We start from the raw sequence: 27,707 nt of genomic DNA, 5'->3' as shown, positions 1-27,707 counted from the left end.
CCCAGGGTCAGACGACTGTGTTCAAGCAAGTCAGAACCTCTCTGAGGCTGTTTCCCAACTATAAAATGGGATAGTGGCAGAACTCTCCCTCGCGGTTTGCGTGAGGAATACAATTCGATGTCGACAGGAAGGCGCGGCGTGCACCGCGCAGCGCACAGCGAGTAGCAGGCGCTGAAGAAGGATACCTGTGAACTGGGGGTGGTAATGGAGGCTACGCGGCCGGAATCCGGGGAAGGGGCGCCGGCCCTACCAGTCCCTGCTCGGGGCTGGATGGTCGGGGGATGTTCTCGTAACTCGGCTAGGAGGAAGCTGCCCCGCTTTCCCGGCCACTACCACCGCAGAGGTTCGGGCAGGTGCCGCGGCCTCGGCCCCTCCGCGAGGGGGCCGGTCAGCCGCCGGGACTGACATCCCGAAGGCCCAATGGAAAGCCGGCATCTCCACGCACCCGTCCAATCGGCGCCGGTTGCCGTGCCGCGCCGGGTCTCTCGACCAATGGGGAAATTTGCGGTCAGATGGGGCGGGGCGAAGTTCCGCGTCGCCGGCCCGGTCCGCTTTGCACACGGGCCGCGTGAGGGCGAGAGGGCTGGCCCGGGGTCTCGGGTTGCTTGCTGGGTCCGGAGGGAGGGGGCGGTCCCCGCACCGGCCCGAGTTGCGGCCCAGTGGACGGCGACCCGCGCCGCGCCCCGCCCTGGGAACGCCGCACCCCGCGCGCCGAGGGACCCGGGGACGCCCTTCTGGGGTCTGGGGCCGCGCTGCGGAGCCGCCCACGCTGCGCAGCCACCCACGCTGCGCTCCAGGTAAGCTTGAGCCAGTGGGCGGGGTGCGGGACCTGGGGCTGGGGCCGCGGGTCTGAGCCGGGACTGGGGGCGGGGCTGCAGATCTGGGACGCGTTCCGGGCAGCGGTCCGGACTGGGTCTTGTGCCCGGAGTCGAGATTAGGGCGAGGGTCTGGGCCGGGCTTCGGAGCCAATCTCCGCCCCACCCGCGTCTTGTCCGTGCGCTCTGCGGCGCCGGAGACCTCGGGCCGGGGGAGGGGGCGGGTCCCTTTGTGCGCGGTCTCCGAGCCCTACTCGACCCGGCCGGGCGCCTTGCATCGAGCTCTCCAGCTGAGCGTGGCCCGACCCCGCAGCCGTGTCCGCCCCGCGCGACGCTTGGCGCCTAGCTGCCGGGGCCCTGCGGCCACGGAAACTTTCCAACGGCCCGAGGGGCGGCAGGCCGGGAACTTTCCTGGGGCAGCGCGCCGCCGGGAAGCGCAGGGGCACCGACGGCCCGGAGGGATATCCCCGCGCCGCGCTGCTCCTGCCGCCTCGGGGGTGAGCGAGGGCACGCCACCTGGATTCCCGGCCTGGGTCTCCCTCCCCACGTCGCCCTGCGCCCCCTCGGGGCCCGTGCAGAGCATGTCTTCTGCACTCTGAGGGAGCCTCTGCTCGGTTTGCTGGGGAGTCGCCCTGGGCAGATGGCGTGAGATCTCCAGCCTATTTTAATTTTTAAATAATTAAATATTGGCTGCTTATAAAATTTCACCGTTTGTTAGCTATGTGTAACGTAGCATACTTAAAATGGAACCAAAGGACTTCAGCTCCCTTTCCCTACACCCAGGCATATTTAGAAATAAGGAAAATAAAGGTGCCCTGTGGGTGTTTTTTAAAGTAGGCTCTTAATGCTGCTGTCTAATAACCTCAGGTGGGTACCCACGCCGCTGTGGGAGAAGCCTCCTCTATGGTATGGGCCAGCGGGGTGCAGTGGGAGCCTCCACCTCTCCTGACCTTAGCTTCTCTGGGGTAGCTGCCTTTACTTCTTACTACTTCCTTACTACTGCCTTATCTGCCTTTGCTCTGGGATCCAGGCTGTGGTTAGAGATCTGGTTCAAACAGGGCGAGTGTTACCTGTCTTGTACTCACTGTATTGGAGTTGAGATGGTGCTGAATGCAGGGGCCAGTCAGCGCTCTCTTGCCCAGTGTGCCATGCCAGTGGCCAGTCAGTTCCTGAGCAGGTGATCCAGGCCTTAGGTCAGGCCACAGTGTGAACCACAGCGTGTCTGGGAAGGCATTTCCCCCAGTCTTGCCCCATCCTATCCACAATGTCTGCTCCCAACTGTCTCCTGACCCCACCCTACCCCCATTCTGGGGTCCACCAGGGCCCAGCAGAGAGGACTGGGCACAGAACATTCGCTAAGGGACTCAAGTCCCAGCTGAGAGGGTAGTTGAGCACAGCCAAGCCAGCCCCTGCCCAGCTCTTGGCTGAGCTGCCCTGTCAGACTTTTCTGCATAAACACAAGAACCTCCTGACCAAGGTCCCTCCTGGGAGAACAAGGTCTGACCCTCAGTCCTGCTAAATTTGAGCCTCCCCACCCACCACATCTGGGCTGCTTGGCTCCCGTGTTTGCTCTGGCACCCCTTCCAGAGGTGGCCCTGCAGTGTCCTCCCAGCCCCAGGCGCCCTCTGCATCTCTGTGGCTCTGTGAGGGTAGGGTAGCACCCCTCCTCCTGTTTGTGCTACTAGGGATTCAGGGTGAGTTCACTGTCACCCCAGGAGTCTGGCCTGGGGGACCGTGAGGCTGTCCAGAGTGAGTACAGGAGGAGCAGGAGCAGCAGGATCCCCAGTCTCTGGGAGGAGCAGGGAGCTCTGCGCATGGATGCCAGGCACCACCCTCTGTCTAGCCCATCTGTCGTGTTCCCCACCTGGCCCTGGCAGAGGGAGTGACAGGGTTGAATTGGGATAGGGAGTCAGGGCCCACTCTGTAGATGGGGCCAGGAATGGAGGGTGGGAGTCTAGGGACAGCACTGTAGAGCACCAGGTGGGCCCTGGGGGTCCTGGGGACTTCCCTGATGGTGGCTTAGTCGTGGGGAGGTGTCTGTTCTTTTGCCACTAGCTTCAATTAAGACCAGGATGAGGCCAGTCATGGTGGCTCACGCCTGTAATCCCAACACTTTGGGAGGCCAAGGCAGGCGGATCACCTGAGATCAAGAGTTAGACACGAGCCTGGCCAACATGGCAAAACCCCGTCTCTACTAAAAATACAAAAATTAGCCGGGCATGGTGGCATGTGCCTGTAGTCCCAGCTACTTGGGAGGCTGATGCAGAATTGCTTGAACCAGGGAGGTGAGGGTTACAGTGAGCCGAGATCACACCACTCTTCTCCAGCCTGGGTGATAGAGCGAGACTCTGTCTCAAAATAAAAACAAAAACAAAAACAAAGCAAAACCAAAAAAACCAGGATGGACTGGTCACGGTGGCTCACGCCTATAATCCCAACACTTTGGGAGGCCAAGGCAGGCAGACAGATCACATGAGGTCGGGAGTTTGAGACCAGCCTGGCCAATATGGTGAAACCCGGTTTCTACTAAAAATACAAAAAAATTAGCTGGGCCTGGTGGCACACGCCTGTAATCCCAGCTGCTGGGGAGACTGAGGCAGGAGGATTGCCTGAACCCGGGAGGCAGAGGTTGCAGTGAGCCAAGATTGTACCATCGCACTCCAGCCTGGGTGACAGGGCGAGACTTCGTCTCAAAAAAAAAAAAAAAAAAAAAGCCAGAAAAGGCCGGGCGCGGTGGCTCAAGCCTGTAATCCCAGCACTTTGGGAGGCCGAGACGGGTGGATCACGAGGTCAGGAGATCGAGACCATCCTGGCTAACACGTGAAACCCCGTCTCTACTAAAAAAATACAAAAATTAGCCAGGAGCAGTGGCGGGCACCTGTAGTCCCAGCTACTCAGGAGGCTGAGGCAGGAGAATGGCGTGAACCCGGGAGGCAGAGCTTGCAGTGAGCTGAGATCCGGCCACTGCACTCCAGCCTGGGCAACAGAGCGAGACTCCGTCTCAAAAAAAAAAAAAAAAAAAGCCAGAAAAAACCAAGATGAAGTCTTGGGTTACTCTGAGGAGACACGGTATCAAGGATCCCTTAGTAGGCTTTCCTGGCTCAGGGGCTTCACATCTTGGCCTATTTCAGGTCAGGAAGATGACCCAGAGCTGGTGGATGCCTGGAGCCACAGATTTCACCCCACCCCATAACCAGTTAGGCCCAGGCCCTTCCCACTGCCCCTGCTGATTGAGGGACTGCCGTCTCTTGCAAAGCAATAGGGAGCCGAGCGTGGCCACCAGAGGGCAGCTGGGACCGCCATGGCAGGCAAGACTGGCTCCACCCAGCTTCCTGCAGCAGACCAGGACCCTTCCCCAGACTACTGGCTTGGATGACCAGAGCTCGGCCTCTAAGCTACCTGTGGAGGGCCTGGAGTTGGAGAGGAGCCAAGCAAGTCTCCTCGGTGCCCCTTACATGTTTAGTGCAGGCAGAAGGAGGTCTGAAGGCCAGGTGGTGGGTGACCACACACAGGCTTAGTGGGGATAGTGAAAGACTAGCCCTGTGCCTATGTAGCCCCAAAAGTGCAGCATCCTTCAAGTGTGTGCCCAGGGGCCTCCCAGGCCTTCCCAGGTGCGGGCTGTGTTTCAATGTCCGCAGTAGAAGTGGGCGTGTTCTCACTATGTGCCCAGAGTGGCAGCAGGCCTAGGAGAACACTGGGTTTTGCTGTAGGAGACACCATTGTCATTGAGCAGCAAGGACTTTCCCTGTCCAGTGGCCACGGGGCACTCCACGCACCTGCCTGCATTGGCTGTTACCAGGGCATGTTCTCAGCTACCTGCAGTCAGTGTCACCTCCCGCTTACAGAGCAGGAAGTGAGGAGACTTGGGGAGGGGGTGGCCTGATGAGACCACATTTCAGGGAGTGCAGAATGAGCTCACCTGGGCTCCTCACTGCCTACCCAGCCCGGGCTGCATCCTCCATCCCAGTTCTGGGCCCAGTGTGTACCCATGGGAGCTGCCCCGTGCTGTCAGCCATCCAAGGGGCTGTAGCTTGCTAATCTGGCTATGTGGCCCGGGCCAGGCTCATGCCCCAGTATGAGACCTCTCAGCCCTTTGGTTGGATCATGGATACCGTGCCGGAACCACAGGCCTTCCTAGGGCATCAGTGGGGTGTAGCCAGGGGCTGGCAGAGCCCCGTGGCCAGCCACTGGATCTGGAGAGTTTGGTGGGGGGGGCCCATGCCAGGCCATCCTCACTGGGGGAAAGGGCCCAATAAAGGGTGTAGTCGTCCCCTGGCCTTGAGGCGGCTGGTAGTGGGTCCTTGGCCAAGCAGGTGACCTCAGAGCCTGCAGAGCAGCCTTGAAGTGGTACTCGGGGGGCTCCCCAAGGTGAGCACCCCCCACCTTTCCATATGATCCCATCACTAGTTCTGCATTCACATCACTGTCCTGCCTGTCATCCCTCTATCTGTCCTTTGCCCAGAGCTCCCTTAGGTTGGCCACAGATGCTCTGCTCTGCCCCTGCCTGTACGATGCTGCTGTGGCTAGTGTACCCTTAGGAAGGAGACCTGCAGCTCTGGCTGCTCCTACCATCCAGCCTCCTGTGGTGCTGCTGTTCTCTGCTCCCACCCATCTCTTTGGGGAAGCCCTCTCCAGTGCCTCACTTGAACCCCTTTCCAGGGTCTCCTATTGGCTCTCCCATATGGTTGCAGGTTCTTGGCCTGGCTGGACCCCATGAGGCGGGAGGCCCATGAGGAAAGAGCCGTGTTCTTCTTTGGCCATACTTCCCCATCTGGGTGGGGGACTTTGGGAGGCCCTGGGGGCAGGAAGACCTGAGTTAAATCCTGGCCCAGCCACTGTCTGGCCTGGACCCAGTTTCTCCATGTGTAAAATGGGGTGTGTAGCCAACCTGAGGCACCTGGTGGTGTCCATGAGATGATGGCTCGCAGCCAGTGTGTCGTGAGTCTGTGGCACATGGTGACTCCTCGGGAGAGGCTGGTGCTTATCAGGGCTGATTTTAAAAAGTCACATGGTTCTCTGTGGTTCAAAACCTATGTGAACACTTAAGCTAAAAGCAGAGGTTTCCTAGCAATGTCACACTCAGAGCAAAAGCTGGTTCCTAAGCCTCAGACCTTGGAGTAGGAGCAGCATCTCTTCTTGGGGACGCAGTGCTGGTGGGTGGGCTCCCAGCCAGGCCTGCCCCCTCAGGCACACACACACACTCATATTCATATGCACGCACATGCATATGCACATGTGCCTGGCTTGGTCCCTGGTTCTTCCCTGCCTCAGGCCCCATGTCCCACCCCCCATGATCCCACCCTGAGGCGTAGCCTGTTGCCCACCCTCACTTGGACCCCTTCCCATGATGAAGAGGCTGTTGGGAGACAGGGAGACACACCGTGGGGGCGCCAGAATGGACCATGACCACAAAGGACTATTGGGCAGAGCCTCAGAACCGTCTAGAAAACACCATAGAGCTGGGGGAGAGAGCTCTCATTATCCATGTTCCCCAGAGACAGCCTCCCGTCCGAGGCCCAGCCCTTCCCTGTCTGTCTGCGGTGTCTTGTTTTTCATTTTTACGACATGAACATTCTGGCAACATCCCCAGGCCTAGATATAACGAGAGGGAATGTGTCCCTCGGGCCATTGGCTAAGACAGGAAACCGCAGGGTCCTTCCCTGAGGAAGGCTGAAGGCTGTGGGAGCACAGGCACCCCCTTGTCTCCTGCTCCAGCCCATAAGCCTGAGCACCACAGGCTTGAGTGCCAGGTCCCCCCGTCCCAGACAAATGGTCATTCACACCTGGCTGGGACCAAATGGTCATTCATACCTGGCCTCAGCTCCAGGGCCAGGAACCTGCCTGCTTCCCAGCCTTCCCTGTCCTGGTGACTGTTGGGGGCAGCTGCCTGCCTCCGAGGGCCCAGGATCTGTGTTGGCCTCAGGAAACCTCGGGAGAGGCACATGGCCTGGCCTACAAGGCAGGAGCAGACTCCAGGGAGGTAGAGCAGGTGCCTTGTGGGGTTATGAGCACCTGCATGGGCCAGCAGGACCCGAGCCTGGCTACCCTGGGGTGGGAGTCCTCCTGCTGTGCTGTGTGTGATGGGGAAGACATCATTATCCGTCCACATCTCTGAAGGATCACGTTCCTGAAGGATGGTCAACAGCATTAGAAATGCTGACAAGGAACCCTGGCAGCCCAGTGTCAACTGCAGTCCTGGACTCGTGGGGACAAGAAGGTACACATGAGTGTGTGGTTATAAGTCGGGAGCACCATGGGATGACCTTCAGGTCAGGCTTGACAAGGTCCTGCTTAGAGGACGGTCTGGGCTCGTGTACCTTTATCCAGCAGGGACTTACCAGCTGGATTGACCTCACTTGTGCCTTCTGGTTTCCCTGCAGGAGCCAGAGCCCGCAGGGTGGGCGTCAGGACATGCTGATCTCCCCTCAAGACAGGTGAGTATTCTGGGTTTAGCTTGGGGACATCCTCTCCCATGTAGGACAGCAGAGTGTTTTGGTGGGCCTGGAGGGTGGGGGTGACAGGGATGGACTGTGGCCGTGGACCCGGTGTGCTCCTGGTCCTTCTCACCCTGGGTGGGCACAGCTCCTGGCCTGGACAGGGTGGATGTGAGGGCCTCCTGCCTCCCAGCTTCAGGCCAGTTTGTTACTGGCCTGAATATGGACAGCAGCCACTGGTTTGATGTCTGGCTTTAGGGACAAGCCTGTTTGGGGCTGGCTGACTAGGTTGCTAGTTGATGTTGGTTTGGATATTCACTGGGTCTGCTCTTCACCTGCCTTAGCTAGGATGCCAGCCACAGTGGCATCCAGTATCGGCACAGCCTACTGGGCCAGGCCATTCACTTGCCCCTGGGAGACTGGAGCCACAGGGATAGAGGATAGTCCTGGAGGCCAGGCACACAAAACTTTGTCTGAAAGGGTCAGAGAGTAAGTAATTCAATTTTGCAAGGCTTATGGTCTCTGTCACAGTTGCAGTGCTCTGCCATTGTAGGATGAAAATGGCTGCAGACAGCCCGTAACTGAATAGTCTGAACGTGCTCTGATCACAGCCATAGACCACGTGGGAGGACCAGCGTCTGGCCGAGAATGTCACTGCTCAGGACATTTGGCTATGCAGGGTCTTCTGGGTTGGGACAAAGAGGCTCAGGCAGGGTACTTGGGTTGCTTGTGGCACAGGGGATGGGGCGTCTCAGGGTGGCAAGAGGGGCTGTCCCACTGCCCTTAATTCCTCATAGGCCACCACACTTCAGGGAGGCCAGGTCAGCCAGATGCCAAACGACAGCCCTGGTAACAAGGCCCGCAGGAGGGTGGTTGGCTGGGCAGGTCCAAGGCTGCCCAGGCACACTTGCTCACTTTCCTTCCTGTTGCTTGCTCCTTTCCTGTCCCTCCTTTTCCCTCCCCCTTCCAGTTCTTGGTCTTCTCTGTGTTTCTCTGTGGCCCTCTCTGTGCCTCTTTCTCTGCCTTTCCCCAGAATTGTTAGAAATAAGTCCTTGTTTTTCAGGAATTAGCCAGTCTCAGGTATTCTGATACAGCAGCACAAAATGGACTAAGACAGACAGATTAAGTCCTGTGTACAAAACTAAAGTAAAAATACCTTCTAGAAGAAAAGACAGGTGCACGTTTATCTGGCGATTGTTTATTCCGGTCTGCTGTGGTGATTGATTTGTCATGTCTGCTCTGGGCGCTGGTGTGGTGCTGGCCTGGGCAACCTGGGCCCTGGCTTGTGGCTGCCTGCTCTGCTGGGCCCTGGGGTGTGGTCCTGCCCACAGCAAGAGGGAGCCTCAGGGCTCAGCTGGGACAGGGGCTGATGTAAACACCCATGTGTTGCCATACTCAGCACCCACTCACCCAGCCTCATGCTGAGTCCTGGGCATCACAGGCACATCAGGCCCAGCCCTGCCCCTGAGGAGCTCCCAGCCAGGTTGAGGAGACACACAGAGAAACAACACAACAGACAGAGAAACCAGTGGCCAACTGTGGAGTTACAAGATGGTGATGAGTAGCAGGGCTCCCTTAGGAGGGGGAGCTGGGAGGGTGTGATGGGGTAGTGCACGCTGAGACCAGGCCTGGGTGAGAAGGACTGGCGGGGACACAGATGCCCTGCCCTTTCCCATAGCTGACCAGCAGTGGTGTCCTGTCAGAGATCAGCACCAGCCTGGCCGCCTCCATCAGCCGCCGTGTGCCTGCAGGGTGTTGCGGCTTCGTCTCCTGTGGCTGCCTGGCCCCCGTGCCGGGCTTTCTCTTGGGTTTTGATGGGTTTCTCAGCTGTTGTATGAGTCCTTATATATAAAAGATATTCATTCTTCACTCATCTTTTTGCCTGCTGTACATTTTTCTCACCCTTTTAATTTTCATTTATGATCATTTTTGATGTCAAGAATGTTTCACATCTTGTGGTGAAGTCTGTTGGATTTTTCCCCATTTTTATTTTATTTTTTAATTTTTATTTTTTATTATTATTTTTTTGAGACGGAGTCTCGCTCTGTTGCCCAGGCTGGAGTGCAGTGGTGTGATCTCGGCTCACTGCAAGCTCCGCCTCCTGGGTTCACATCATTCTCCTGCCTCAGCCTCCCGAGTAGCTGGGACTACAGGCGCCCGCCACCACGCCTGGCTAATTTTTTGTACTTTTAGTAGAGACAGGGTTTCACCCTGTTAGCCAGGATGGTCTCGATCTCCTGACCTCATGATCCACCCGTCTCAGCCTCCCAAAGTGCTGGGATTACAGGTGTGAGCCATCGCGCCCGGCCTTTCTCCATTTTTAGATATTCCGTCACTCTTGTGTAGTCAACCCTCCCTAGCATATAGCCAGATAAACGTGCACCTGTCTTTTCTTCTAGAAGGTATTTTTACTTTAGTTTTGTACACAGCACTTAATCTGTCTGTCTTAGTCCATTTTGTGCTGCTGTATCAGAATACCTGAGACTGGCTAATTCCTGAAAAACAAGGACTTATTTCTAACAATTCTGGAGACGGGGAAGTCCAGGATTGAGGGGCCACATCTGGCGAGGGCCTTCTTGTCGTGGCATACCCCAGGACCAGGAGGTGGCAGAAGGGCAGGAGCACACGTGAGAGCGCTAAAGGAGGCAGAACCCATCCTTTTATCAGGAACCTGCACCCGAAATAACAAATCCACTCCCACAGTAACGGAATTAATCCATTCATATGCAGAGCCCTTGTGACCTAAACATCTCTTAGAGGTCCCATCTTCAACACTGTTGTGTTGGGAATTAAGTTTCCAGCACATGGACTTTGGGCACACATTCAGCCCATAGCACCAACTAGTATTTATTCTGATGTAAACGGGCAGCAGTGATTTAACTTTGTTTTTACAGCTGCATCTGAACTGTTTCCTTTTTGTTTGTTTGTTTTGAGACAGAGTCTCCCTCTGTCACCCAGGCTGGGGTGCAGTGGTGCATCCTCAGCTCACTGCAACCTTCACCTCCCAGGTTCAAGCAATTCTCCTGCCTCAGCCTCCCGAGTAGCTGGGATTACAGGCGCCGGCCACCATCCCTGGCTAATTTTTGTAATCTTTTTTTTTTTTTAAATAGAGATGGGGCTTCACCATGTTGGCCAGGCTGGTGTTGAACTCCTGACCTCAGGTGATCCTCCCATCTCAGCCTCCCAAAGTGCTGGGATTAAAGGCATGAGCCACCGCACCCAGCCTGAACTGTTTCTTGACTAGTGTCTTCTGTCATTAGAAAATGGAAACGCCCCAACGCTTTCGTGTCTTACAGTTTGTGGTTGCCGGTGTTGTAAAGATCGGGGTGGGGGGCCTCCTGGCTGTCGGTCTGCTGGCAGGCATCCCAGGTATCCTATGTGTGCCTCTGGGGGTGTGTGTGGTCATTCTCTGGGGGGGTGTGTGGTTTCTCCTCCCTGGGACCTGTATGGGACTCCCTGTGAGCTGGCACTGCTGGAGCAGGCTAGCTCCCCTGTGAGGGTTGTGGTGTGCCTGGGACCCATTTCCTGAGAATAAGGCCTGGGCCCCCACAGCCACCTGGCCCTCTCTGTGGGTGCCTGGCCTTTCGATGCTGTATGCTAAGGTTGGGGGCACTGCTGGGACCTCGGGGCCCACAGCCCCTGAGCCAGCCTGTGGTGAGGGGTGTGACTCTCCTGACGTCAGCTCACGTGGCCTTTCATGGGGAAGCAGGAGGGTGTCCCTTGCCCAGGCTGCTGGGAGGACTGGCCTCATCCTCGAGCGTCATGGGCTCCAATATCCTTGTGACCCGAGGCAGAGTTGTTACAGGAAAGGGGTCCTGATCCAAACCCCAAGAGAGGGTTCTTAGACCTCGCGCAAGAAAGAATTCAGGGTGAGTCCACAGTGCAAAGTGAAAGCAAGTTTATTAAGAAAGTAAAGGAATAAAAGAATGGCTACTCTACAGACAGCAGCTCTGAGGGCTGCTGGTTGCCCATTTTTATGGTGATTTTTTGATGATATGCTAAACAAGGAGTGGATTATTCATGCCTCCCCTTTTTAGACTATACAGAGTAACTTCCTGACATTGCCATGGCATGTGTAAACTGTCATGGCGCTGGTGGGAGTGTAGCAGTGAGGACAACCAGAGGTCACTCTTGTGGCCATTTTGGTTTTGGTGGGTTTTCGCCAGCTCATTTACTGCAAACTGTTTTATCAGCAAGGTCTTTATGACCTGTATTTTGTGCCGACTTCCTATCTCATCCTGTGACTTAGAATGCCTTAATTGTCTGGGAAGGCATCCCAGTAGTTGTCAGCCTCATTTTACCCAGCTGCTATTCAAGATGGAGTTGTTCTGGTTCACATGCCTCTGACAGAGGCACTGCCAGACCAGGGGCTCATGTGTGTCCTCTTTGTGTCCCAGCCTTGGGCTGGTGGGCAGGTGGTGGTCGGCGATCTGGCTGCTGCATGAAGACCTTATCTTTGTAGCTGGAGAGCCTGGTGTAGGCTGGCCAGCCACCCCCGCTGTGCCGCCCCTTGTTCAGGATGACTCGTGGCTGGTGGTGAGGTTGTGCTATGGGGTCAACCTGGGGAGGCCTGCAGTGCCAGGACACCAGCAAGGTCCCTGGCCATGCCATGCCCAGGGACTCTCCTGAGCTGTCCACAGGCCGCAGTGCAGTGGCTGTTTGGTGCATTTCATCCCCCGTGTCTACCCCAGCTCTCACCTCATCCCTCTCCTCCCTGGAGCATCCCAGGCCCCTGGGCTTGCCTCTCTGGTCCCTCCTTGGGCCTCCTCTGGCTGCAGTTGGCTCTGGCTGTTATTGAAGCCTCCCTGGGCCCAGGCTGGGTGCCTGACCCACAGCAGAGGGCATCCTTTGAGTCAGGTCCAATGCAGTAGGAGTATTCCTGTGGGGGTGCCCCCCTAAAGCTCAGATTTGGGGAGCCTAAGACTTCTCTCACCTGCCTGGCAGAGGACGTGGGGACAGCTATACGGTGTGAGGCTGGGGAAGATGGGGGCTGGGCGCCCCACACCCCCTCCCCTGTGGCCCATCTTGCCAGGTTGACCATTTTGCAGGTGATAACTTCAGTATTTAAAATAAGCCTTTAGTTAAACTTTCTCTTTTAAAAATATTTTTACTCTTCTTGAAATTCTAATTAGGCCATTTACACATCTGAATTTACTTGCTGCATTTTGCAAGATAATGATGCTGCAGAGATGGCTACCAACCCCATCCTCGCTGGGCGCGGTGGCTCACGCCTGTGATCCCAGCACTTTGGGAGGCCGAGGCGGGCGGATCACAAGGTCAGGAGATCGAGACCACAGTGAAACCCTGTTTCTACTAAAAATACAAAAAATTAGCTGGGCGCGGTGGCGGGAGCCTGTAGTCCCAGCTACTCAGGAGGCTGAGGCAGGAGAATGGCGTGAACCTGGGAGGCGGAGCTTGCAGTGAGCCGAGATGGCACCACTGCACTCCAGCCTGGGTGACAGAGCGAGACTCCGTCTCAAAAAAAAAAAACAAAAAAACAACCCCATCCTTCCAGTCCTCCCCAGGGCCTTTGCTGTGTGCCCTGGGGGGAGGTGCTGGGTGCCCCGAGGGCCCATCCAGGGGGTCCATAGTGCCTGGAGGGCCAGTGAGTATACAGGTGGAAAAAGTGAGGCCAGGCCACTGAGCAGTCAGGGACTGCGTAGGTGGAGAGGTCTCACCCTGGACAAGGTCCACCCTTCACTAGGCAGCGTCTCCCTCCTCAGAGGCTCCACCACACCCACCCCAGGCCTGGAGCTGAGGCCCTTGCAGTGCCATAGACGTGTTTCCTGCATCTGCTGGGCCAGGCTTCCCTGGGTGTGCCTGAGAGGCTGAGAGCCAAGGAGAGGCCAAGACACCGAGTGGCAGAGGCCAGGTGACTGTGGTGCCAGCATCCCCACTTTTTTTTTTTTTTTTTTTTTTGAAACAGAGTCTTACTATCACTCAGGCTGGAGTGCAATGGTGCAATCTTGGCTCACTGCAACCTCTGCCTCCCAGGTTCAAGTGATTTTCGTGCCTCAGCCATCTGAGTAGCTGGGACTACAGGCACCCGCCACCACACCTGGCTAATTTTTGTATTTTTAGTAAAGATGGGGTTTTGTCACGTTGGCCAGGCTGGTCTCAAACTTCTAGCCCCAAGTGACCTGCCCGCCTCGGCTTCCCAAAATGCTGGGATTACAGGTGTAAGCCATTGTGCCTGGCCCTTTAAATAATGAAGCAGTATGTGCTTGTTTATAGAAAATGTAGAAAACACAGTAAAGGAGGAACAAAAACTCATGCCTGTTGCAGGCGCACAGCCCAGTGCACCTGACCTCCCCCACCGTCCCCGATGTGTGCTTTCTAAGTGTGATGTGTGCCATGGTCCTGTGCCCCTGGCACTGCCCATCAGTGCCCCCTGTCGTCATACCCTTGGTGTCCCACTGCGCTGGGCTTGCCTCTCCTCTGGCGCCCCAGCTCCTTCCCCTCCAGGCTTGCTCTTTTCCCAGGTGTGTTCAGGAGATGGCTTCCATCTTGGGCGTTCAGGCTGTTTCCAACTTTTCTCCACCATCAGGGCTGCAGCAACAAACATTTCATGCCCTGAGTAGCTTTTCTGTATTTGAACAACTTGGGCTTGACCTTGAGGTCCCAGTGGGGCAGAAGATGTGTGTGTGCTGGGGGCAGAGCATTGGTGGGATGATCAGACACCAGGGATACCAAGGCCTCAGGGAGCAGCTGAGGGAAGGGGCCCCAGCAGCCCCTCTCCAGAGAGACAGCCACTCCCACCTTCTGCAGACAGCGCCTGCCTGGGGCCCTGCACTGAGGACAGACCCCGCAATGGGAAGACAGACAGTGCAGGGATCTGCCCCTTCCATGAGGTGCCGCTGCCCTGTGCATGGCTCCGTATCTGCGAATTAGGAGCCCAGATCCCCCAGCGGGGATGTGTGAGGTGACACACTTCTTGGTTTGCTATGGGATCCAGGCCATCCTCGGCCCAGAGCTGGTCCCCACCGAGCTTGCCTCTAGCACCTCGCACAGTAGGTGCGGGAGCTTCTTGCTTAGCTTCTGTTCCCCGCCAGTCCTGTGCCTTTTCTCACCCCAGCCTCGTCCCTGTGGGTGTTGGTGCCGGGTGATGCCAGCACTCCTGCAGATGATCACCTGCCAGGCAGGCCTCTGGGACCTGCAGCAAGGGTATTGGTGGATCCTGGTTGTGAAGATGGTTTACCGGGCTGAGCCTCCTGTGCACACAGCTGGTGCATCTCAGCTTCCCCCCACCTCCGGTTACAAGCCCATGTGCAGGTGTGGGCGCCAGGGCTCTGTGGAGGGGATCAGCTGTGCCCCTTGTAACATGCCATGGGCTACCAGGTCTCCCAGCATGGAGAAGGATGAGGCTGTGGGGACCCTGTTGAGAAGGCCTGACACCCTGAGGGGAGTAGGAGGAGGGAGAGGAGGGATTTGGGAGGAGGTGGGGGACAGGGAGATTTGGGATGGGATTCCAGTTTGGGTACAGGAGGAGTTGGGGTACAGGAGAAGTGAGGTCAGCAGGAGGTGGTTAGGGGTCTGCAGCCAGGGCCTGGGGATGGAGGGGAGAAGGATGACACCCCTCATGTTCTTTTTTTTTTCTTGAGACAGTCTCACTCTTGCCTGCGCTAGAGTGCAGTGGTGTGATCTCAGCTCACTGCAGCCTCCACCTCCCAAGTTCAAGTGATTCTTCTCTCTCAGCCTCCTGAGTAGCTGAGACTACAGGCATGTGCCACTACAGTGGGCTAACTTTTGATTTTTTTTCTTTTTTCTTTTTTGAGAAGGAGTTTCACTCTTGTTGCCCAGGCTGGAGTGCAATGGTGTGATCTCAGCTCACCGCAACCTCCACCTCCCGGATTCAAGCAATTCTCCTGCCTTAGCCTCCCAAGTAGCTGGGATTACAGGCATAAGCCTCCATGCCCGGATAATTTGTTTGTTTTTGTATTTTTAGTAGAGATGGGGTTTCACCATGTTGGTCAGGCTGGTCTCAAACTCCCAACCTCAGGTGATCCGCCCGCCTCGGCCTCCCAAAGTGCTGGAATTACAGGTGTGATCCACCGCACCCAGCCTAATTTTTGGCATTTTTAGTAGGGACGGGGTTTCACCATGTTGGCCAGGCTGGTTTCAAACTCCTGACCTCAGGTGATCCGCTCGCCTTGGCCTCCCAAAGTGCTGGGATTACAGGCGTGAGCCACTGTGTCGGTCCTATGTTCTAAGCACCCTGGCTGCACGTGGCACCTTCTGGGAACCGAGGTTGCTGGAGAGGGACCTTCTGAACACACTGGGGCAGGTAGGCCGTGGCACCGGGTCCCCCAGTCAGTGAGCAGAGACTGTAAGCCTCACCTGTGTCCCCCTGCCTGGGGAGAATGGGGTCTTATTGCCCCCGGGAGGGCCAGCAGCCTGGCTAGGGCCCTGGAGAGGACAGGGCATGGTCAGGACCCCACCTGGTTCCACCTCCTCTCAGCTGGAGCTCCCCCAACCCAACTGCTCTATCCGATGAATCCCAGACTCAACTGGGGCCAGGGACTTGGGTGAGACCCATCTTCCTCCAGGACCTCAGAACCTGTGGGAGAGGAGTGTCTTATACTGGAGAAACTGAGGTTCAGTGAGCCAGCCCAGCCCCAGGCAAGCACACCCTCCATTTCCAGGCTTTTTGGTGACATTTCTGTGGCATTTGCCCATCTGCAGGGAGCTATTGTTTGTAATGAGACTAACTCGGTTATTTGTGTTTGAAGAAAGAATTCCAGACGTTTATTTACCAAACCTGTGAAAGAGGCATTGGTTAATTTTAAATTAAGGCTTCATGTTCACAGACTTTTGTCTTTGCAGAGCCAGGGTCTTCCAGAGGTGTTGCTGGGGGTGGGCGTAGGCAGGCCCCAGAGTGTGGTGCAAGGAAGGAGGCTGCCTGTGACCCAGTGGCCCACGCTGACAGCCTCGTGTCCTGGGGAGCCCTGGGTCTTGAGGTCCATTCCGTAAGCTAGCATGGTCCCCTTACTCCTGGTGCTCACCCCCAACCCTAAACCCACCTGTCCTGCCCTGTTTACTTGGAGTCTCTCAACCTCCACTGTATTAGGCTCTTCTTTCTTTTTTTTTTTTTTTGAGACGGAGTCTCACGCTGTTGCCCAGGCTGGAGTGCAGTGGCGCGATCTCGGCTCACTGCAAGCTCCGCCTCCCGGGTTCCCGCCATTCTCCTGCCTCAGCCTCCTGAGTAGCTGGGACTACAGGCGCCCACCACCGCGCCCAGCTAATTTTTTGTATTTTTAGTAGAGACGGGGTTTCACTGTGGTCTCGATCTCCTGACCTTGTGATCCGCCTGCCTCGGCCTCCCAAAGTGCTGGGATTACAGGCTTGAGCCACCGCGCCCGGCCTAGGCTCTTCTTTCATTGCTATAAAGAAATACCTGAGACTGGGAAATTTATAAAGAAAAGAGATTTAATTGGCTCACAGTTCTGCAGGCTGTACAGGAAACATAGCTCCAACATCAGCTTCTGGGGAGGCCTCAGGAAGCTTCCAGTCCTGGCGGAAGGGGAAGCGAGAGCAGGCGTTTCACATGGCGAAAACAGGATCAAGAGAGAGGAGGGGGAGGTACCACACACTTTTATGCAGCCAGAATTCACTCACTATCGCAAGGACAGCACCAAGGGGATGGCGTGAAAACATTCATGAGAAATCTGCCCCCATGATCCAATCATCTCCCACCAGGCCCCACCTCCAGCATTGGGGATTACATTTCAATATGAGATTTGGGCAGGGACAAATATTCAAAGTATATCACCTACCAATAGTAATTACCTCCCAGAGCCACTGCCATTTTGGTAGGGCAGGAGGAGTGTCCCCCAGATCTGAGGACAGCAGGTTTGAGCAGCCAGAAAGGGACTGGGTAGGAGTGGGGCAGTGTCCCCTGTCCCTTCCCCTGCAACTGGTAGGGGCTCCTTCTGCCAGGGCCTTGGAAGCTCCTGTGCTGAGCCTGGTTTTCTTGCCCACTGCTTCAGCAAATGTTTATGATTTCCTCCTGTGAGTTTCCCCATTCCCTTCAGGATAAAAGCCATCTTCAGTCCCTGGGACACTACCATCCTTACTCCTTGCCCGCCCCCACTTTGGACTCTGCAGAGTGCTTGGGTGGCCCACTCCCTGATCCTTCTAGATGCAGAGATGGCCTCGCCAAGGCAGCACCTCCTGAGCCTCTGGAGCCCCAGGGCAGTCCTTCTCATGACACTTCTTCAATTTCCTGGACAAATTGCCTTCAGTGTAGGGCCCAGCTCTGATTCTTCAGGCTGGTCTGCGCACGGGAGCTACGATGCTTTGCTGGCCAGTGCACTGTTCCTGGCTGCTCATCCTTGCTTTCTTTATGCAGCAGAAACACCTGAAGCACCTGCTATATGTCAGGTGCTGTGCTGGCTGCTACACCTGCCCTGACCTGTCACCCAGCAGAAGCCCAGGTGGTTTCTGTCTCTGACTTTCAGTTTCAGCTGTAGGGGCAGGGGAAGGTTTAGATTTTTGTACATCTCTGCACAGGCACAACGGGGAACTTGACAGTGTGATCCTGGGCTCACAGATTAATTTTCTGTATCTTCTCTAGTCCTGTCCTCTCTGAACAATATCTGTTGAAAATTTCTCTCTTTCTGGCTTGTGAAAGGTAGTCAGTGATAGGTACAATTTTTATTCCCTTAACTTCCGTATTTTCTTGGTCATTTCAATGGGAATTTTTGTTTGGGGCCTAGTTTACTCATATTCATCCTTTATAGTTTGATAATTAAACGGTTTAAGGCTATGAATTTACCTCTGAGGAGAATACTGGCTGTAACCCATACATTTTAAGGTATGATGTGGGAGTATATTTTTTCACTATTTCTAAACAGACAATTCTGTATTCTTTTTTTTTTTAGCCTTTATTATTATTATTATTATTACACTTTAAGTTCTAGGGTACATGTGTACAACGTGCAGGTTTGTTACACGTGTATACAATTCTGTATTCTTACATTTTTATTTTTATTTTTATTTTTTGAGACAGGGTCTCACTCTGTCACCCAAGCTGGAGTTCAGTAGCATGATTATAGCTCACTGCAGCCTCGACCTCCCAGGCCCCAGTGATCCTCCTACGTCAGCCTCTCAAGTAGCTGGGACTACAGGTGCACGCCAGCATGCCTGGCTAATTTTCTTTCTTTCTTTTTTTTTTTTTTTTGGAGATGGAATCTCACTCTGTCACCTAGGCTGGAGGGTGGTGGCACGATCTTGGCCCACTGCAGTCTCTACCTCCTGGGTTCAAGTGATCTTCCTGCCTCAGCCCCCCTAGTAGCTGGGACTGTAGGCACATGCCACCATGCCCGGCTAATTTTTTTGTATTTTTAGTAGAGACAGGGTTTCACCATGTTGACCAGGCTGGTCTCAAACTCCTGAGCTCAGGTGATCCACCTGCCTCGGCCTCCCAAAGTGCTGGGATTACAGGCATGAGCCACTGCACCCAGCCATGCCTGGTTAATTTTTGCATTTTTTTGTGCAGACAGGGTTGTGCCATGTTGCCCAGGTTGGTCTTGAACTTCTGGGCCCCAGCAATCCACTTGCCTTGGCCTCCCAAAGTGCTGGGATTACAGGTATGAGCCACTGCACCCAGCCTTAAATTTTTACCTTTGATATACTATTTATTTAAAAAGGGTAGGCCAGGCACGGTGGCTCATGCTTGTAATACTAGCACTTTGGGAGGCTGAGGCAGGCGGATCACGAGGTCAAGAGATCAAGACCATCCTGGTCAACATGGTGAAACCCCATCTCTACTAAAAATAAAAAAAAATTTAAAAAAATTACCTGGGTGTGGTGGCAGGCACCTGTAGTCCCAGCTACACAGGAGGCTGAGGCAGGAGAATGGCGTGAACCCGGGAGGCAGAGCTCACAGTGAGCCCAGATCATGCCACAGCACTCTAGCCTGATGACAGGGCAAGACTCCATCTCAAAAATAAACAAATAAAAGGGTATTAGGCAATTTCTTATTATGTGAGGGGGCCTCTTTTTTAAATTTAATTTTTAATTATGGTAGAATACACATAACACAAAATTCACTATCTTAACCATTTTCAAGTATACAATTCAGTAGCGTTGTACACGTTGTTCACATTGCTGTGCAACCAATTTCAGAACTTTGTTTTATTCTTGCAAAACAGAAACTCTGTACCCATTAGAAAACTCCCTGTTTGCCCCTTTCTTGAACTGCTTCTACTTTTCCTATTATTTGACTACTTTAGATGCCTAATATAAATAGAATCCCACAGTATCTGTCTTTTTGTGACTGGCTTATTTTCACTTAGCATCGTGAGAATAGTATGTGTCAGAATTTTCTTTCTTTTTAGGCTGCATGATATTCCCTTGTATGTCTCCACCACATTTTTTTACCCATTTATCCACCGGTGGACACTTGGGTTGCTTCCCCTTTTTGGCTATTGTGAATAATGCTGGTATGAATATGGTTGTGCACATATCTCTTTGAGACCCTGCTTTCAATTTTTTTTTTTTTTTGAGATGGAGTCTCGCTCTGTTGCCCAGGCTGGAGTGCAGTGGCGCGATCTCAGCTCACTGTGGGCTCCACCTCCCGGTTTCATGCCATTCTCCTGCCTCAGCCTCCTGAGTAGCTGAAAGTACAGGCGCCTGCTACCATGCCCGGCTAATTTTTTGTATTTTTAGTAGAGACGGTGTTTCACCGTGTTAGCCAGGATGGTCTCGATCTCCTGACCTCGTGATCCGCTCGCCTCAGCCTCCTGAAGTGCTGGGATTACAGCCGTGAGCCACCACGCTCGGCTTCAATTCTTTTAGAGACATAATGCAGAATTTTCTGATTGCTAGACCATATGGTAATTCTATTTTTAATTTTTTGAGGAACTGCCGTACTGATCTTACATTCCCACCAGCAATGCATAAGGGTCTTAATTTGTCCATATCCCTGCCAATGCTTTTTTTTTTTTTAAATAAAATAGCCATCCTAATGGGTGTAAGGTGATATTTCATTGTAGCCTTAATTTGTGCTTCCCTAATGATTAGAAATGTTGAGGGGCCGGGCGCGGTGGCTCATGCCTGTAATCCCAGCACTTTGGGAGGCCGAGGCGGGCGGATCACAAGGTCAGGAGATCGAGACCACGGTGAAACCCCGTCTCTACTAAAAATACAAAAAATTAGCCGGGCGCGGTTGTGGGCGCCTGTAGTCCCAGCTGCTCGGGAGGCTGAGGCAGGAGAATGGCGTGAACCCGGGAGGCGGAGCTTGCAGTGAGCCGAGATCGCGCCACTGCACTCCAGCCTGGGCGACAGAGCGAGACTCCGTCTCAAAAAAAAAAAAAAAAAAAAAAAAAAAAAAAAGAAATGTTGAGCAAATTTTTTAACATGCTTGTTGGCCATGTGTGTATCTTCTTTGGAGAAATGTCAGTTCAACTCCACCCATTTTTAAATTGGGTTATTTGTTTTTTTGCTGTTGTTAAGTTTTGGGAGTTCTTTACATGTTCTGGATATGAATTCCTTATCAGATACGTGATTTACAAATCTTTTCTCCCATTCTGTGGGTTGCTTTTTCACTATATTGATTGTGTCCGTTGATGAACAGACGTTTTAAATTTAGATGTAGTACAATTTATTTTTACTTCTGTTGCCTGTGTTTTTGGTGTCTTATCCAAGATATCATTGCCAAATCCAATGTCATGAAGACTTTCCCCTATATTTTCTTCTAAGAGTTTTATAGTTTGAGGTCTTATGTTTAGCTCTTTCATCTATTTCGAGTTAATTTTTGTGTATGTAATAAGGCAAGGGTGTGAGTTCATTCATTTACTTGTGTGTATCCACCTGTAAGTGTATCTATGTTGAAAAGACCATGGCCGGGCGCGGTGGCTCAAGCCTGTAATCCCAGCACTTTGGGAGGCCAAGACGGGCGGATCATGAGGTCAGGAGATCGAGACCATCCTGGCTAACACGGTGAAACCCCGTCTCTGCTAAAAAAATACAAAAAACTAGCCGGGCGTGGTGGCGGGCGCCTGTAGTCCCAACTACTCGGGAGGCTGAGGCAGGAGAATGGCGTGAACCCGGGAGGCGGAGCTTGCAGTGAGCTGAGATCCGGCCACTGCACTCCAGCCTGGGCGGCAGAGCCAGACTCTGTCTGAAAAAAAAAAAAAAAAGACCATCATTTCCCTAATGAATGGTCTCGGCACCTTTGTTGAAGGTCATTTGACCGTATTCGTGAGAGTTTGTTTCTGGGCTCTGTATTCTATTTCATTGGTCTATGTGTCTGTCTTTATGCTAATACCACACTGTTTTGATTACTAAAGCTTTGTAGTAAGTTTTGAAATCAGGAAGTGTGAGTCCTCAAACTTTGTTCTTTTTCCAGATTGTTTTGGCTCTTTGGGATCCTTAAAGATCAATATGAATCTTACAATAGATTTCTGTTTCTGAAAACAATGTCATTGGGATTTTTTTTTTTTTTTTTTGGATAGGTCTTGTTCTGTCATCTAGGCTGGAATGCAATGGTGTGATCTAGCTTACTGCAGCCTTGAACCCCTGGGTTCAAGCAGTTCTTTAGCCTCAACCTCTGAGTAGCTAGGACTACAGGTACATGCTACTATGCCTAGCTGTCATTGGAATTTGAATAGGAATTGCACTGAATCTGTAGATCCCTTTCAGTAGTATCGTCATTGTAACAGTAGTAAATCTTCCCAGCCATGAACATGGGATATCTTTCCACTGATTTAGGTCTTCTTTAATTTTTCTTTGTAGTATTTTATAGTTTTCAGTGTACAGATCTTAAGTTTCTTAAGTTTAGTACTATGTATTCTATTCTTTTTAATGGTATTATAAATGGAATAGTTTTTTAAATTTCCCATTTGGATTGTTCATTGTTCATATATAGAAATGCAACTCATTTCTGGGTATTCATTTTCTATCCTGTACCTTTGCTGATTTCATTTTTTACATCTAATAGAGTTTTTAAAAAATGCATGTGGAATCTTTAGTGTTTTATACATATAAGGTTATGTCATCTATGAACAGAGATGGTTTTTCTTCTTCCTTTCTAGTTTGGATGTCTTTTCTTTCTTTCTTTCTTTCTTTTTTTTTTTGTTGCCTAATTACTCTGTCTAAAACTTCTAGTACTATGTTGAATGGAAGTGGTCAAAACAGCCATCTTTGTCTTGTTTATGATCTTAGGAGAAAAGCTTTCAGTCTTTCACCATGGAGTATGATGTTATGGGCTTTTCATATATAGCTTTCATCATGTTGAGAAAGTTTCCTTCTTTTCCTAGTTTGATTGTTTCTTATCATGACAGACTATCAAATTTTGTTAAATGTTTTTTTCTGCATCATTTGACATGATTGTGATTTTTGTCCTTTATTCTATTACTGTGGTGTATTACATTGATTGATTTTTGTGCATTGAACCATCCTTGCATTCCAGGAGTAAAATCTCACTTGGTTAGGGTTTATAATTCTTGTAAAATGCAGCTGATTTTGGTTTGCTAGTGTATTTTTTTTTTTGAGAATTTTTGTTTCAGTATTCATAAGTTATTGGTTTTCTTTTCTTGTAGTGTCTTTTCCTGGCTTTGGTATTAGGGTATGGCTGACCTCATAAAATGAATTGCGAAGTGTTCCTTCCTCTATATTTTTGGGAAAAGTTTGAGGAAGATTGGTGTTAAAATTACTTGAATGTTTTGTAGAATACACCAGTGAAGCCATCTGGTCCTGGGCTTTGCTTTGCTGGAGGTTTTTGATTACTGATTCAGTTTTGTTGCTAGTTGTAAATCTAATCAATGTTTTCTATTTCTTCATGATTCAGTTGTGGTAGGTTGTGTGTTTCTGGGAAATTTTTCCATTTCATCTAGGTTATCTAATTTGTTGGTGCATAAATGTTTATGGTAGTCTGTTACCATCTTTTTATTTTAATATCATGCAAAGAAAAGGAAAACAAATTGAGTTTTTTGTTGTTGTTGTTATTCTGTTTTATTTTTTGGTTGTTGTTTGGCTTGGTTAGATTTTGTTTTGTGGTTCTTGGATTCATACCTAATCTGTTGGAGTCATCAGTCCACAGATCCATGAATTTCCTGAGCCAGTAAAAATGCTCCCAATGGGCAGCTGACAGGACTGCTACAGACAACTGGAGCTGCCTTAATGCATTCAGAATCGCAGGCCCTTGCTGAAAAAATCAGTTCCACACATCAGCAGCTGCTATTCCTTGACACAATCTTCATGTGCCGACTGGGGGCTTCTCACAAACTCGTGGTGGTGGCAGCCCCCAAATTTGAATCCCAGCAGTGCAAGCACAGGATCCCTTGTGTTATCCAGGCCTCACGGACTCCCAAATTATTCTCTTCTTTTGGTTCTTAAAACTACTTCTCTGGGTAGTCCAGGGCTCTAGGTAAGATGAGTTTGCTGCCTCTGAAAATCCAGAAACCTCACCATAATTTTTCCTTATGGGGTTTCAGAGCAATGTTAACTTTGTAAAAGATCTCAAGTGAAGAGGAGAGGCGTTTGTTTGTTTTAACAAAGCTGTCAGCTCTTTCTTATCATAAAACAGTGTCTGAGCTGTGAGAGACGGGAGCCAGGCAGCAGCGTGTTGAGGCTGACATTTACAGAGCGACAGCATGCAGCCCCTGCAGGCCTACAGACAGCCTGGTGCAGACAGTGGCCCAGGCTTCAGCACAGCCCGCAGGTCAGGGCTGGGCAGACCTCTTCCCTACACCTCGAAGTGGACACAGCACATTTAGGAGCCAGAGGAAATGAGACTGAATTATAAAAACCAGAGATAGACACATCCATGACTTCCTGGGCTTCTTTTCTAGATAGAAAGCTCATACCTTAACTCAGATTCCAGCCCCGACACTGACAGCCCCGACGCTGACAGCCCCATTGGACACACTCCAGTTGAGGTGGTTTCTGGTCGTTTTTCTGTGGTTGGAAGAGCACTGTCTGTCATTCTCCCTCTGGGAACTCCTATCATGTGGAAGTTTGGCCCTGGGGTCTGTCTTCGGTGGCTCCCACCATCCTCTTGTCATCTCTCCCATTTGCTGTTGGGGTTCGGGGAACTGTCTTAGTGTACTTTCTCTAGTCTCACACTGTGTGTTTTCTGCAGTCTGCTGTTTACTGCCTCTGCCGGGTTTTTCTTTAAATCTCCATGGGATCCTCATTGTTCATAGCAGCTCCTTTTCTTTCTTTCTTTCTTTTTTTTTTTTTTTTTTTTTGAGATGGAGTTTTGCTTTTGTTGCCCAGGCTGGAGTGCAGTGGTGCGATCCTAGCTCACCTCAACCTCTGCCTCCTGCCTCAGCCTCCTGAGTAGCTGGGATTACAGGCATGCACCACCACGCCCAGCTAATTTTGTTTTTAGTAGAGATGGGGTTTCTCCATTTTGGTCAGGCAGGTCTTGAACTCCCGACCTCAGGTGATCTGCCCTCCTTGGCCTCCCAAAGTGCTGGGATTACAGGCATGAGCCATCACGCCCGGCCAGCAGCTTCTTTTCATTGTGGTCTGTGGCCAGTGGAGTTGAACACCGTCTTTAACCTTCTAGGGCACATACCAGCTGTTTCCTAAGTAATGACCCATGGTGGAAGGGTCTTTCCTGGGCACTAGGGTGTGCTTGTCCCTGCAGGTGGGTCTGTGCAAGCTCGGGGTCTGCAGGCCCAGCCACTCCCATGTGTCTCAGAGGAACCTCATATGGGATCAGAGGCAGAGGGTCCTGCAGATTGTGGTGTTAGGGGCAGGCTTGACCTGGCCTCAGGGGTCTTGGAGGGGTCTGCCTTGCCCGGTGTCCAGGACAGGAATGGGGTCTACCTAGCATGCTGATCCTCACCAGGAGCCAAGATGTCCCCCATCCCCGAAAGGGCCTGTCAGGACTTCTAGGTGGGACAAGCAGCAGCCACGTGGGTGTGGACGAGTGTGCCTGCTGGCGCCTGTGCCCGTGGGGCATCTGTGAGTCCCTTTGTGTGGGTGTGCTTGTGTGTGTGTCTGTGTGTGTCTTAGTTCATTCATGCTCTGCCACCAAATACCTTTAGACGGAGCCACTTATAAACAACAGAAACTTACTGTTCCCAGTGCTGGAGGCTGGGAAGTCCAAGATCGAGGCGCCAGCAGATTTCATGTCTGGTGAAGGCTGTTCATAGATGGTGCCTTCTGTGTGTCCTCACATGGTGGAAGGGGTAAAGCAGCCCCCAAGGGCCGCTTTGATAAGGACACTGATCATATAAGGGCACTAATCACCTCCTAAAGGCCCTACCTCTTCATAGTGTCACATTGGAGATTGGGTTTTAACATGAATTTGGGGGACACTGGCATTCACACCATAGCAGTGTGGGCAGCTGCACACATGCCAGTAGGTGGCTTTGAGGAGGGCCCCAAACTGTCAGCACTTCCCTCTGCAAGGTTCCCACCTCTTTGTGGCGGGGACTGGACACACAGTCGAGTCCTGAGGCTCTCTTGGTATGTGGGGGTGGGAGCCAGATGGGAGGCCGCAGGGCCTGGAATCTGCCCTGGATGGGGTAGTGCAGCTCCCTGCCTGGCCCTCTGCGTTGCTTGCATATGAAAGGCAGGACTTTGCGCACTTGCTGGAGGTTGGTGTCTAGGCCTGTTGCCATGGGCACTCCAGAGTGGAGCTGGCTCCCAGCAGGGGAGGGGGTTGGGAGCGGCAAGGCCAGTGTCCAGCTCAGGCTCTGGGAGGGATGGGCTGTGCTCCAGGCGCCTTGGGAGCAGCCAGCGCTGGCCAGAGGCCACACAGGACCCTGGGGCAAGGGCAGACCAAATGAGACGTGGAACCTCCCTGCATATCACAGGGTGGGTTCTACTTCATGCTGGGTCAAGGGCTTGTACCACTGGCTCCTCTGATGTGCTGGGTGGGAGAAGGGTACAGTGAGACACACCTTTCCCAAGGGTTTTGAGACTTTTAGGGGACAGGCTGTTGTCCCCACGAGATGGCAGCACTGCCTCCTTGCTGAGGCCCACCTCTCAGTGCTGGGTCCTGGTTCTGCCCCTTCCAGTGCAGGGAAGATGATGGCTGGGAAAGTGACTTTGTCTCCTTGTTCTAGAAGGTCAGGGGAGGGTACTTTGGAGGAGGCACTGGGGCTTGCACCTGTCTTGTCTCTCGGCTTCACAGGCTGAAGCTGCTGGTGGTTCTGTCTCCAGCCTGAACCCCCTCTTCCAGAACCTCATGCATCTAGCAGTCCCTCAGCTTCTCCAGCCTCACAGACCCGCTTTGCACCCTCCTGCTCAGGGTCTCGGCCCTTCCCTCCAGCCACCCAGGCCTGATCTCTTGCGGTCAGCCCGGGCTTATTCTCTCACCCACACCTTCCTCTGATCCATCCTGAACCCCATGGCCTCCATCCACCACAGCAGCCACCCTATGGCCACTCCCTGCCACGGCAGCTGGAGGGTCCCAACCCCCACCCCTGTGCCCGCAGGTGTCAGCAGACAGCGGAATGCCAGTGGGGAAGGCAGGCTGGGAGGGGTGTGGTGAGGGCCTCCGTGGGGGATGCAGTGAGTGTTTGCTGACCCAGGCACTGCCATGTGGGGGCAGCCCTTGGCCCCACTCCCTGGTAGTCGGGTAGATTTGCCTACAAAAGAATGGATCTCTCCCTGGGCTAGCACCTCCTCGTACTGCCGCGGGGGGCCAGTGACCACCCCCCGACCCCACCGCACAGGCTTAGTTAGCAAAGCTGCTGTGGGTCAGAGTGAGGTCACCTGGGGAGGGCCTCTGGGCAGGGTGCCTGCATGCAGGGAGCTGCCAGGTGCCTGGTCAGCAGCAGTCAGTGGGTGGGGAGGTGGGGATGGGGGCAGGGACCCTCAGGCCAGTGCAGGAGGAACTCCAGGGCTGGGAGTCTCGGGAAATGTGGTCTGGCCTCCTCTGCCTCCCTGGCTGTGGGGCTGAAGCATGGATGGGGCAGCCATGTTGTCACTGTGCCAGAGACCCACATCATCCTCAGGGTTCCATTTCCCCAGCCCTGGAATAAGCCAAGCCCTGGTGAGGTTCCCTGTTATCCAACTCTGGCCTGTCCCAGGGTTTTAGCTGCAGCAAGGCCAGCAACATTTTCCCCCGGGTGGACAGGTGAAGACGGAGGCCAAGGCCAGAGAAGTGAGAGGACAGTGAACTGGGTGGGGCCATGATGCCGGGGCCAGTCCTCTCAGCACACCTGGTGCCAGACCTCCCACTATCTGACCTTCCATCTCACGGCCCCTGCCTGCCCTCCCACGGAGGACTTCCTGCCCCCATCTTCCACCAGGCACTGTTCCTGCGGCCATCCTGGGCATTTCCTGACCGTCGGGAGCTCTGCTGCCAGTGCTGTTTTCCACTTATCTAAGCAGAGTGTGTTCTTTGTCAAAACAACAAGGGGGAAAGCGGGAACCCCCTAGCTCCTGCAGAGAGGCTCCTCGGTACTGTCTCTGCCCAGCCTCGGCCTGGCCTCCCGGGCTGTCTGGCTCATCCATCCGGAGACCCTTCTGGGTGGGCAGCTGGGGCAGGCTG

The 27,707-nt window shown here is 53.1% G+C and overlaps 1 protein-coding gene across 4 annotated transcripts in view; it reads left to right on the top strand.

Annotated features, from left to right (window-relative positions):
* Positions 1-586: 586 nt before the first annotated feature.
* The window catches only part of LOC105480716 (ARVCF delta catenin family member), a 55,412-nt gene continuing 28,291 nt past the window's right edge, over positions 587-27,707 (top strand). For 2 of the 4 annotated variants that reach the window (XM_071080016.1, XM_071080017.1), the window contains exons 1-2: positions 587-797; positions 7,196-7,249. The gene's annotated coding sequence lies outside the window, so the exon portion shown is untranslated. The remainder of the gene's footprint in view (positions 798-7,195; positions 7,250-27,707) is intronic. The other 2 variants (XM_071080018.1, XM_011739844.3) reach the window with 2 other exon arrangements.

Source organism: Macaca nemestrina, chromosome 15 (assembly GCF_043159975.1).
Source record: "Macaca nemestrina isolate mMacNem1 chromosome 15, mMacNem.hap1, whole genome shotgun sequence".
Taxonomy (NCBI): domain Eukaryota; kingdom Metazoa; phylum Chordata; class Mammalia; order Primates; family Cercopithecidae; genus Macaca; species Macaca nemestrina.
The sequence above is the reverse complement of the archived record's forward strand: the minus strand, read 5'-3'. Positions and strand labels throughout refer to the sequence as shown.